This window comes from Panthera uncia, chromosome X (genome assembly GCF_023721935.1).
Source record: "Panthera uncia isolate 11264 chromosome X, Puncia_PCG_1.0, whole genome shotgun sequence".
NCBI classification, from domain to species: Eukaryota; Metazoa; Chordata; class Mammalia; order Carnivora; family Felidae; genus Panthera; species Panthera uncia.
In genome coordinates, this window is record NC_064817.1 from 30763285 (window position 1) to 30776464 (window position 13180).

Here is a 13180-nt window from a genome sequence, read left to right on the forward strand (position 1 = left end):
CTGGTAGTAGTACAAAAAATCATTTGAGGGAGAAATTGATGTCTTTTATATATAGTTGTAGAAGGCCATTACAACTTCTGCTGTGACTATTTTATCTTCTTCATATGAGTTTCTCAATCAAAAAAAGTTATTTTTTCACTGTCTTTAGTACCAGTTGAGGAAATCCTGTATCGCTCATGCTCAGCTGTTAGCATATGCTGGTTTTGATCTGACTTTCCACCATTTTCTATATTGAATGAACAGTTGCATACTGTAGGAAAAGCTTTGAAAGGACTTGTTCCTCATTTAGTAAATGTCTACTGTCCATAAAATGTGTCACAACATTTACACTTGTGTTGGGCATGTTGAGGTTCCAACATACACAAAGAAAACAACCTTTGCAAGAACTAAAAAGATTGAATTTGCACCTCTCTCCACCACCTCAGCCAGTGTGCCTGATACTCACAAGTCTGAACAACTCCATAAACAGGGGTGAATGGTCAAAAGGGTTGTGAACTTGTGAACTAAGAACAACTTGAACTTACTGTTGGATGCAAAAAAGGCAAACTCCCCGTTTGCCTGAAGGGAGAACTGTACTTGTAAGGCTCAGTCTTTCTGAACAAAGCCACAGCTGACCCTCCATGAGGTTTGGCTATTGGGCATTCAGGGATTGGTGGACATTCAGAAGTGGAGTGTTTAGGGGCCAAGAGATGTTCATGGGTGTTCCTGTGGTCCCTAGAGTCAGGCTGCTAGGGACCGGCCAACTTGGGGATGCAGGGCGCCTGGACAGAGGACTTGCGGCTTGGATGCTGTCAGAAATGTGAGGCTGTCGCTGTTTGGCTGATCTTCAGGGTGGGAGTATCACTGATTGGCTGAGTTTCAGGAGCCTGGAACTGACATTGACTTGCTGTCTTGCAGAAGCTTAGTTACTGGGGAGAGGCAGTCCTCAAGGGTCTTGTTATATAGGTTGGAAGTTACATGTAGTTAATGGTGGTTACTTGTTCACGACTTGGGACTATGGCCAAAAGTATTCTTTCTTAATTATTTTCTTTCTTTAATTCTAAATCTCCCCTTTTGATCTTCCATTGGCCAAACCTCTGGAGAGACCAGGTCTTTATTTGTGGAGGTATGATTTCAGCTGGTGTTGCCTTAAGTGATTTAATTGCCAATTACTATGGTTGAAAAATAGTTCTAACTGCAAAAATTTTAAAACTTACTGAAAAAAGCAAAACACAGGACATTTAGGGTGCCCTGACAAAGTCAATATAGAATGCAGGACAAAATCACATAGAAGACATGTCCTGTGTGTTCGGAATGGCTGTCAACCCTGGATAAAGTCCATGTCTGAAGCAGGGTCTTGTAACACCGAGCTTTTCCAACAGTGCTCAAGGGCACCCCAGAGCTCTGTGAGTGTCTTCCCCCAGAGGGAAGAAGGAGCTGAGTGGACAGGACTCTGGGCTTATAGTCACCATTTTACCCAGATGGCTCAGTCCTCCTTATGTTCATGGATCAGATTTCTGGGGAAAGCTGCAGGTGGAATAATTAATCACATGGCTAAAATATGGACAATTACTGTCTCCCAATTAGATGAAGAATGTGTCATGAAGTTCTGACCTTCAGGGCTCTGGGCCCCAGATTTCCTTCACTCCCTTGTTCTGTATGTGGTGAGACGCATCCTGGAGAGCTACCAGCCACCTAAAACAAACACACAGATTACAGCAGATAAAGTGCTGGGTATTGGTATGGGGTTGTCAACTTGGCCTTGGATAAAGGTTATCATGAGTAGAGTCCTAAAAGGAACCCAACACAAAAGATGTGAAATTGAATAATCAGGACATTTAAGTTTATATGTAAGCCACAAATATACAGGCATATGCAAAGGCACAGATCTATGCTTAGAAAAGAGGTTAAGGAAACATGAGAAAACTTGCTCTGATTGGTGGATATCTGGGTGAGAAATTTCCCTTTTTAAGCTCTTCCCTGGATTTATTAAGCCCTGTGTAATTTTGCTTTCTAGCTGTGTTTTGAGGAGAGACGATGACAAAGAAGAGCTTATAGATTTTACCTAAATTTATGGCCTTAAATGACCTCTATTGATGCAGCCAAAACTAATATGCAGCCCGGGACCCTCTCCTGATAGCCAGATCCATGTTTTCTTCTTCTTCTTTTATTAATGTTTATTTATTTATTTTGGAAGGGTGGGGGGAAGAGGGAGAGTACACGCTCACATGGGAGGGCAGAAAGAGAGGGGGAAAGAGAAACCCAAGCAGGCTCCATGCTGTCAGTGCAGAGCCACATGCAGGGCTCAACCTCACAAACTGTGAGATCATGACCTGAGCCGAAATCAAGACTTGGATGCTCAACCGACTGAGCCATGAAGGTGCCCCAAGATGCATGCTTTTGTTGCAGCTGGACACCTCCACCCGGACAGCTGGCAGACCCTTAAGTGGCCCACATTGACTCCAACACTTCCTCATCTCTACCTATAACTCAAATCGCTACCAACTCTCCTCCCAAGTTCTCAAGCTCAGCTAAGAGGGATGGCTTCAACCTAATCAGCGAACTCTCATTATAGACTCTCCCCACACACCGCACACACTATTTCAGCACCTACTGACTACTAAAACTCTCAAATCTGTCTCCTCCTCACCATCCTCACACACAGCTTGAATTAAGTGCCTTGTTATTTGCTTTTTAAATTATTATTATTTAGTTGAGAAAGAGAGAGAGAGAGAGAAAATCCCAAGCAGGCCTGTGCTGACACTGCACTGTAAGCACAGAGCCTGCTTGGGATTCTCTCTCTCTCTGCCCCTCCCCTGCTCGCTCTCTCTCTCTCTCTCTCTCTCTCTCAGAACAAATAAAAACTTTAAAAAAAGATAAATACTTTCATGCAGAAACACCCCCATTAGTGTTTAAATAAATAGGGACTGTAGCTTAACCAAGTTAATTTTCTGTTCAGTCTAATTAGAAAGCAGGGATCTATAAATCAAAATGATTCTAACTATATTTTGCCCTTAAATTTGACCCCCCCCCCAATTTTTTTTTACTGTTTATTTATTTTTGAGAGGCAGAGAGATACAGCATGAGCAGGGGAGGGGCAGAGAGAGGGAGACACAGAATCCGAAGCAGGCTCCAGGCTCCGAGCTGCCAGCACAGAGCCCGACATGGGACTCGAACTCACAAACTGCAAGATCATGACCTGAGCTGAAGTCAGATGCTCAACTGACTGAGCCACCCAGGTGCCCCAAATTTGACCAAAATTTTTTAAAATGACAAAATAAAATGTCTGTGAGAACATAGGAAATTCACATATAATAACTAGTGAGAATATCAATTGATATGGCATTCTTGTAATGAAATTTTAGCAATATTTATAAAAATTGAAAATAATTACATATTCTACTATAACACGATTTTCACCCAGCTATGTCTCTAAGCAAACATGCACACATTCCAAAGAATTCATGTTCACAGACACTTATTTCTGTTCTATTGATCATAGCATCAAGTGGGAAACAGGTACATGTCTTTTCAGTGGAAGCATGGTAAAGTTATGGCACACACATCACTACCCGTGTATGTTTAAAAAATCACAATATATGTTTATTAAGCACATTTATATATTAAAAAAAGCCTAGAGTCAGCTTTAACATGCTACATTGTTAACTGTAGTTGACTCTGAAAAAGGGCTGGATTTTGGAGGAACGTTATAAAGGGTGGAATTGTGATTTATCTGTATTAGGCATTTTTTGCAACAGTGCACTACTACCTTTGTAATTAAAATATTTAAATAAGTCTAACAGCAGACAGATCAGCTGTGCATCAGTAAAGTAAAATTTCTCCTATGTGGGAAAACAGGTAAAATCTGAAATCTGAAAGGCTTAATAAAACAAAAGTTTATTCATTCTGCACTGAAAAGTGGATGGGGGTTGGCAGGGACTCTCTGCTCTCAGTTGAACTAGAGATCCAGGTTTCCTTCTTGTATTTCCACTATCTCAACATGGACTCTCCATGTTTGGTGCTGAATAGAAGAAAAAGCATTGATGTGTCACATGGATTCTAAAATGTCTTAGCCAGCTACTGAAAAATATTACTTCCCTTATATTTCAGTGGCAAGGACTAGTCATATGATCCTTTCCAGCACTTGGTAATGTAGGATTTCCATGAACCTAGGGGACGGAGGAAGGCAAGATGTACAGTCCCTTGCACAAAGTGTCAAATAAATAGTATGTGCTCAATAAAGAGCACCTATTATATAACTTGTTATGACAACAACCCTCTTTATTTCTTGGAGAAGTTTCTGAGAAGTGTACACTTGTCTTGTAATTTACCAACTTCTTCCAGAGCCTAAGATGTGACACCTGCTTTCAAATACAGGATTACATCTAATTTTCAAAAAGACTCTGAAACTATCTGTAGGAAAGGTTCATCTTCTTTCATTCAAGGGCACCCTTGTGCACTACCTTTTGCAATAGCCTCTATAATCTCAGTAGACTGAGAATTTTCTCCTTCCTTTTGGTGATGGTCAATATCTTCCCTTGGAAGTCTCTACTGCACACCACCTGATTGGACATGCCTGAGCCACCTGCCTGTACAGTGGCTATTAGACATTGAAAACCAGAGTTTTCTACTGGGGAAAGTGTATAGATAAGAGACAGTAGAAGGATGGTGAATTATTTTTTTCTTTTTAAGTCAAAGCTAGCATGTCTGCCAAGGAAACATTTTCTACCTCCTAGTAGGACTCCAGGTTTTTTAGGAATTTAGCTTCTCTAGACATTTGCTTAGCCAGTGATGTCCGTGGTCTTTCCTTTCTACTACTTAAGGAAGAGGCTTTGATTTTGACCACTTAGGTATTCTCATTTATAGGTATAATATGTTCAATTGCAAATCAGACACTATTAAAATCCTAATTCATATATTAAAGTGATGTCAGAAAACTCCTTTCTGACTTCAGAATTATATCCCAAAAAGAAGCAGCAGGTTGTGTACTAAATCATATTCTACCAACCAGTTCATTTGGAAAACACCTTGAGTGTGGGGAGGATGCTGACGGGAAATGGCCACATTTTGACAATTTGTTGTCCAAAGTAAACTTTATATAGAAGGGGCGGCTGCTCTCAGAGGGGTCCCCTAGTGAAGATCAGCCAGGAGATACCTGCAGGGAGTTGGAATCCTCTGTCAGTGGGGAGGGCAGGTGATTCTGGACTTTCTGTTCCACTGGGAGCAGGGCTTAGCCTCCAGAGGATGATGCAGTGAAGAGCGGGTCACTGGGTGCCTGGGTGGCTCAGTCGGTTGAGCATCGAACTCTTGAATTTTGGCTCAGGCCATGATCCCAGAGTCGTGGGATAAAGCCCCACTTCAGGCTCCTTGCTGAGTGTGGAGCCTGCTTTGGATTCTCTGTCTCTCTCTGTCTCTCTCTCTCTCCCACTGCTCCTCTTCCCTGCTCATGAACTCTCTCTCTCTCAAAACAAAAACAAAAACAAAAAACTGTCAGTAGGCTAGGTTCCAAGATTAGACAGGAGGGCACACTGGGGAAGACCCAGGGGAGGGGTGCCATAATGTGGGAAAGAGCTGGAGTTCAACAAAAATTGCACCTGGGAAGAGGTAGCTCTCAAGTGCCTGCTGGCAGCAAAACCCTATGTAAAGAAAGCCTGTAGAGAACCCCTAAATGGTGCTTCTCATTTTTACCTCCCTTCTTTATGCCTGTTGTTAGTGCTTTGGACACAGGGTCTTTTGTTTGTTTGGTCATTTGATTGACATTTAGGAGTAGTGAGAAGAGAAATGAATTAAGAGACAGAAGGTTGATCTCACACTGGGAGGAATGGAAACAATATGGGGTTCAGACAATTTCTGATCAGGGGTCTGGTCCCAACTCCTCCACATACTATCCATGTGAACTTGGGTGTATTGCTAAGTGCTCTGAACCTTAGTTTATTCCTCTGTGAGGTGGGATTGATATGTCCTATCTTAAAGGACTATTGGAATATATGTGCTGAATGTCAAGCAACTAACACATTGCCTGGAATGCACTGGGGTCTTTAGTGATTGGCAGTTTTTACTATTGTTATTTTGACCTCAGACCCTACCACCCTCTTCTCCAGAATGTGTCAGAGAATATAAAGCACTCTAGGACGCAGTACATCAAATCAATTGAAAATGCTAATTAGCAAGAAAACCTAAGTAAATTCTCCCCCTCAGAGGATATACTGTATTATATAATTTGGGTGTGGAGAGTTTTCTTCTGGTTGATGCAACTCAAAGCATCCAGAATTTGTGTAAATGCCAATTCCATCCATCCCTTCTGGCTCTACTTCTACCCAAATCACCCCTGTTTTTATTCATTTTACCCCCACCAAAAATCTAGATCTCACTTAGAGTTTGGGAAATTACACTCAAGGTAACCTCACAAAAATGTCCTTTGAATGGAGTGGGTTCTGGCTCTTTAAGATCAAGGAAAATAGTGCCAGATCAGTAGTTGCTGGCACCTTAAAGGAATATTTCCTTTATTTCTCAGAAACCCTTTGGAGTCACTGTACATGAAACAAGTAGTTTGTCCACTATGATCAATCGCAATGGGACGAGCACAGGACAAGTTCCATTCCTGCCCCAGGTGCGGATTTCTCTGGCTTACCCCTGATCCCAAAGTAATGCTACTGCAGTTTTGCATTCCAGGCTATTGACTTTCAACTCTGAGATACACTGGAGGCTCTGGCCCCTGCTCACCATTCCCACAGCTCCATCTCCCCAACAACTCAGCTTAATTTAAAATTATCTCCCACTGAAGGCCTTGTAATTTCACAAGGCCCCAGTATGCCCTGTCTCGGGGCATTTACACTTGACTGCTGCCATATGGATTTCTCATCCTCTCCTGTTTTTGCTTGTCAGTTAGGTCTTAGAGGATACCCACCATGATTGTCATATAATTACTGCCTCTCAATGCTAAAATACTATGGATAGGGGCTGGGTCATGTTTATGCTAATGTCCCCAGTACTAGTGTGGTATCTTTCCAAAGAGTAGTTACCTAGTTAATGTTTGGAGAATATTTGTCCAATTAATGTTCCTTCTATGCTCTTGAATGAGCTAAGCAAATACATATATATGTCGTTTTTACTTTTATAAACTGGACTAGCAGGGACAAAAGAAGCTAAGAATTGACCGTCTTTTACTTTTTTGTCTATTTATACACCCCAGCCATTTTACTGCTGAGTTTTTACAAATTTTCGAGGAAATCCCTCCTCCAGTTCCATGTTCCCTTATTCTAGATCACTAACAATGATGGCCTCCAATTTGCATGACAAAAGAACAAATCTCTTACTCTTTTTTTTTTTTTAATTTTCAAAGTTTATTTATTTTGAGAGAGAGAGAGAGAGAGGAGAGTGTGAGCAGAAGAGGGGCAGAGAGATAGGAAGAGAGAGAATCTTAAGCAGGCTTCACACTCAGCCCTGAGCCCTATGTGGGGCTCAGTCCCACAAACTATGAGATCATGACCTGAGCCGAAATCAAGAATCGGACGCGTAATCAACTGAGCCACCCAGGCACCCCACAAATCTCTTACTCTTAAATCTGATAAACAGTAATAAATGTGTGAACAACATCATTTATAAACTTAGATTCTTAAGCTAATCAAACTTCCTATAAAAGAAGTAACATTTGAAAAATACCAAAGAAGGGTATAAATCTCCCAGTCACCCATGTACAATAGGAACACACAGATGTTATATAATGTTTTCCTCCAATCCCACTCCTGCCTTTCACTATTTCAAACGTTGACTTCCCTCTTCAACAACCAAGTGAAGAATCTGCCTCCAACCTCACTAGGGGTGGGAGGAGCTGCAGGATCTGGCACTGGAACATGCAGTAAACATGCAGGGTTCCATGGCAATGGAACATGGCAATACTGCCAGCCCTGGCTCCAACTGTGGTCCAGCCTCTCTCTTCCTCATCTCTCAAAGCCTCCACATACTGGAATTGGAAGCACCTAGGGTTGTCTGTTCCAATGGATCTTGGCCAAAAACTCTAGCACTTTCATCATTCTGGTTTCAATAGGGGCCCTTGGGCTCCACAGGAATTTATAGTGCGGAGGATCACTATTGGGCACCAGCTGGTATTCCAGGTACTTTTCTTTCCCCAAGCTTCTGATGAATCTATTGGGTTCTTAAAGACAAAGTGCTTTTTCCCAGAATAAATACTCGTCATATTCAGCAATTCCCAGTTTTCCTCCTCAGTTACATCCTTGCCTTTGAAGGAGATAGCTCCCAGGATAATTATCAGGAGGCCAGTCTTGGACATGCCCTCTTCACCACTCAGCCTTCCATCCTAGGTGAGGTCCAGTTTGTTAACAAGAGCATAGCAGTGGCTGGTGGGGTTCACTTCCTTCACATCAATGCCAGAGACCAGTTCTGTGCACTCGTAGGCTCTCCTGAGGATCTCAGGGAAGTGGCCTTTGTACTTCTTGATGACATTCTTCTGCATGTCTGCCTTTCTGATGGGCTCATTCATTTGATACTAGAGCAGCAGGAAATTGACTAACAATTCCACGTGTTCACCTATAGGATTTACGGGCAAGTTCTCAGTGTCTGGCAGGGATTGCAAAGTGCTTGGGTTTTCCATCTCTTGGCTGCTGGAGCTCTCATCTGGTTTTGCTCAGTGAGATGGCTGTGATGACAGTGGAAGAGGAGTAGGAACTCTGAGGACCCTGGGAAGTACTTACTGTGTGTCCCAGGAGTAGAAACCTCCTCCATGGGGCAGGGGATCAGCAAAGAGGAGGAGGAAGCAGCCTCACTCTCAGCCACTGGAACCTGTGCACCCTCCAGGCCCTGGGTCTCATCATAAACCTGAAATCTTGCTCGTGTGGGAAGTATGGACTCTTATCCCATGAGGCGTGATGACTGGTGTTGGTGGTAGCACACCGGAACATCAGCAAGAGGGTGGGCAAAGAAGGCCCACAGCCTAGGAGACAGATGGAGGATATGGCAAACTTAACCATAACAGCTCTTATGGACACCATCTCCACAGGTCTTCTCCTGAGGGCAGTGCTCTAGAGCCTCACAGGTCGCCTGTCCTGAACCACCCGTTTCATAATAACCTGATAGAAGAAGTGATAAGGCTCCTCAGGGTGAAGCCAGCCATCTCAGACTGAACATTCTTAGGGCTTATGGTAGGGCAAGCGAGGGTGAAGGTCTATGGGGTCCCTTCTTTTCTGAGGTGTGTCATCTTAGCCCTCACTACGGGTCTTCACCTTGACTCCTGGCATGGATAGGAACATTTCTCTCCTGTACTAGGGCTGCTCCCCTTAGACTAAAGCAATCTCTAATCTGAGACCCCTGAGTAAGAAGTCAGGGAGTGCCTAATCATAACAGATTTACCCAGAGCTTCCTCGGTCTAACAGCAGGGGTGGGACCTGGGGTGGGTGGTCCCCTCAGTCCTCAGAGCATTCACCTTGACCCCTGCAAGGTGCTAGGTCACTTCCCCTCTGTTAACCTGAGGCCAAGCCCCCTCAGGCCAGGCCTCACTTCTCCTAAATTAATCATAATTAAGATCCTCACGTGAACTCTGACAGAACCTGGGAATCTTCTATTTGCAGACCTGAGGCTACTCCCTTGGACCAGGCCTCCACAACCCTGAGGCCTGCGACTCCTGAGGAGAAACTCAGGGGCACCACTTGTGTCCATCTCTGTAAAGCTTTCCAAGGCTGACAAGAGAGGTGTGGCTCTTTCTCTTTTCTGGAGGTGGACAATCCCCTCAATCCTTGGTCCAAGTCCTCAGCTGTACTTGTAGGCCTAGGACTTTTCTCTCTGCCTAACTGGGACCCATCCCTGGAGTGAGATCCTCATTTCCCTGAGATCCTCACCCTGCCCCCACAAGAAATGAGGGGGTGCCTCAGTCTGACAGTAATTCCAGACCTCAGGGCTGATAGCTGGGGCGTGGCTCTGCAGGGCTCTCTCTCTTCTAGAGTGCGTGGCCACCTTCAGCTCTCATTCAGTGTCCTCTCAGCCACAGTTCTGTTGATTAATTTCTTCCTCAATTAAGATGCCTTGACTGATTAAGGAAGTAATCAATCTGTGCACATTTGTCAGACTACAACTCTCCTAGAGATTGAGTCTGAGTCCCAGGCTAGATTTTTGTTGAGGAAGCTGCAACAGAATGCATTTGTCCAGAATCACTGCTGGGCTGTCAGAGAAGACACACACACACACACACACCCTTTTCATTGGAGGTCTCTTCTCCAGCCAGACTTAAACTCTTGGGAATCTTTCTTCTAAAAGATTTACTTTCTACAGGATAGAGACTCATGTAGACATATTTTTTAAGGTAGTTTTGTCCATATCCCTTGGAAATCTTGTGATGTAATGTACTGGAAACATTATAATGTAATATGATGTAATCTAATCCAATCACATAATCTACAGTTACCAGCTATAACAATCAGCATAGGCCCACTGGGTGGATCATGCTCTTATCTGACTTCTGACTTGTAATCACTTGATAAATAATTGAATAGGAAAGTAAGAAAAAACCTTAGAAATTGTCATTTTATGGATGGGGAGTGTGGAGCACAGGGAGGTGGTGATATGTCCAAGATCACACAGTTTGTGCCAGAAGAAGGACTCACACTGACATCAGCTGTTTCCATCCTTGTACTCAGAATGACTGAGGCATTAGAGTGAGGGGTGGAGTGTTTTGCAAGTGATTTGTTACTGATAAGTTAAAATATTGAAGTGATGCTCAATGACTATGTCCTCACTATAATAATTCCAAATATAACAGTCATAACAAAATTGTCTTTTATCTTCAGTCTCCTCCCTCATTCCCACCACTATATAACCTTACAAATGTATTCTGAATGGATAGAAATGTGCTTATGACTGTTACATAAGTATAATAATAAACAGGGGGCACCTGGGTGGCTCAGCCCATTGGGCGTCTGACTTCAGCTCAGGTCATGTTCTCACAGCTTGTGAGTTCGAGCCCTGCATCTGGCTTTGTGCCGAAAGCTCAGAGCCTGGAGCCTGCTTCGGATTCTGTGTCTCCCTTTCTCTCTGCCCCACCCCTGCTCACACTGTCTCTCTCTCCTTCAAAAATAAATAAACATTAAAAAAATTAAAGAAATATATAGTAATAAAGTACATATTGATTTTCAATTTTCTCCCCCCCATTAGTAATGTATCTTAAAGCATGTACTATATCAATCTTCAGAGTGGCCCTAAAGTCTGCAAACTCAGATAACATTATTTCACTAATATTTTCCATATGGAATGTGTCCTCAATGGCATTTTATATATTTGCCAATATTTCCAGACTTTACAGGCACTCACTATATAGCATTTTTCTTTATTTGAAAAATCAAATAAATGACTAAGCTTATAATTAAAATGAATGCATAACTGTCTGAAAATTTTGTTTTGGAGTGGTGAGAGTGTTGAGATATATAATTGGTGGTCTAAGTATTGTTCATGAGAATTATATATGAAGACCAAAAGTTGAAATACAGAAACATTTTTCTGTAAATGTAACAAGTGGATTTCCAGTAATAGCTAATTTTTAGTCTTTCATTTAATAAATCTTTATTTTATGAAAGTTTTAGACCTACAGAGAAGATGTGATGATAGTACAGAGATTTCTCATATACATACGCTATAGCCGGTTTTCTCTATTATTCATATCTTCCATTAGTACGCTTGTCACAATTAATGAACCAATATTCATACATTATTATATGAAGTCCACACTTCTTCCAGATTTCCTTAGTTTTTACTGAATGTTCTTTATGTACTCCAGGATTCCATCTAGGATACCAGTTATTCATGTCTCCTTAGACTCTTCATTAGCTGTGATAGTTCCTCAGGCTTTTCTTGTTTTGAACAACCATGACAGTGGAGAGGAGAACTTGTCAAGTATTTTGCATAATGTTCCTCAGTTGAGATTTGTCTGATATTTTCTTATCAATTTAATGATGTTTTTTTAAAAATGTTTATTCATTTTTGAGAATGACAGAGCGTGAGCAGGAGAGGGCAGAGAGAGAGAGGGGGAGACACAGAATCTGAAGCAGGCTCCAGGCTCTGACCTGACAGCACAGAGCCCATTGTAGGGCTCGGAACTCACAAACCATGAGATCATGACCTGAGTGGAAGTCAGACACTTAACTGACTGAGCCACCCAGGCTCCCCTAATGGTCTTTTAAAAAGAATCAGCTTTTGGTTTCATTGATTTTTCTCTATTTTCCTATTTTCAATGTTGTTGATTTCTGCTTTCATTTTTATTACCTTAGTTCTTCTTCTCCTTGCTTTAATTTGCTCTGCTTTCTCATTTCCTAAGGTGGAAACTTAGCTTGTTGATTTTAGATCTTTCTTGTGTTCTTATATATACATTTTACTATAAATTTCCATATGCATTGTTGCATAGCTATAGCCAGCAGATTTTGAGAAGTTCTATTTTCATTTTTACTTATTTTTAAATTATTTTAATTTCTGTTCTATTTTTCTCCTCCTTTTAAAGTTTTCTTTGCATTTCACTTGGGGAAGTTTCTGTTGATGAATCTTAAAATTTACCCTCAGATATGTTGAGTCTACTAATGAGCCAGTCAAGGGCATTTTTCCTTTTTGTTTCTGTGTTTTTGATTTCTAGAATTCGTTTTTGATTCTTTTCTTAGAGTTTCTATCTCTCTGAGTACATCATACATTTGTTCTTGTGTGTTATCTACTTTGCCCATTAAAGACCTTAATATATTACTCATATTAAATTGTTTCATAATTTCAACACCTATATCATGTGTGAATATGGTTGTGATAATTTGCTCTTTTGTGGAGTAAGAATTCTTGTGCCTTCAAAGGTCCTTCTAGCTAGACTAAGAATCAAATTGACAGGGTGTACCTGGGTGGCTCCATTGGTGGAGCTTCTAACTCTTGATTTTGACTCAGATCATGATTCCAGGGTTGTGGGATAGACCCCCCTGTGGGCTCCATGCTGAGTATGGAGCCTGCTTAGGATTCTCTCTTCCTCTGCCTCCCTCTCCCACTCCCTCCCTCCCTCTCTCTCTCTCTCTAAAATAAAAAATAAAAAAAGAATCAAATTGACATTAGATTAACAGGAGAAAAACAAATTTAATAGCATATGTACCAGGAATACACACAGACCTAGAAATTTCAAAGACAGTCAGGCAAAATGAGATATATATGTCATCCTGAACCAAGGAGAAGAGGT

General features: G+C 41.9%; 1 pseudogene; it reads right to left on the bottom strand.

Annotated features, from left to right (window-relative positions):
* Positions 1 to 7958: 7958 nt before the first annotated feature.
* Positions 7959 to 8677, bottom strand: LOC125931262 (melanoma-associated antigen B16-like; annotated as a pseudogene).
* Positions 8678 to 13180: the final 4503 nt, after the last annotated feature.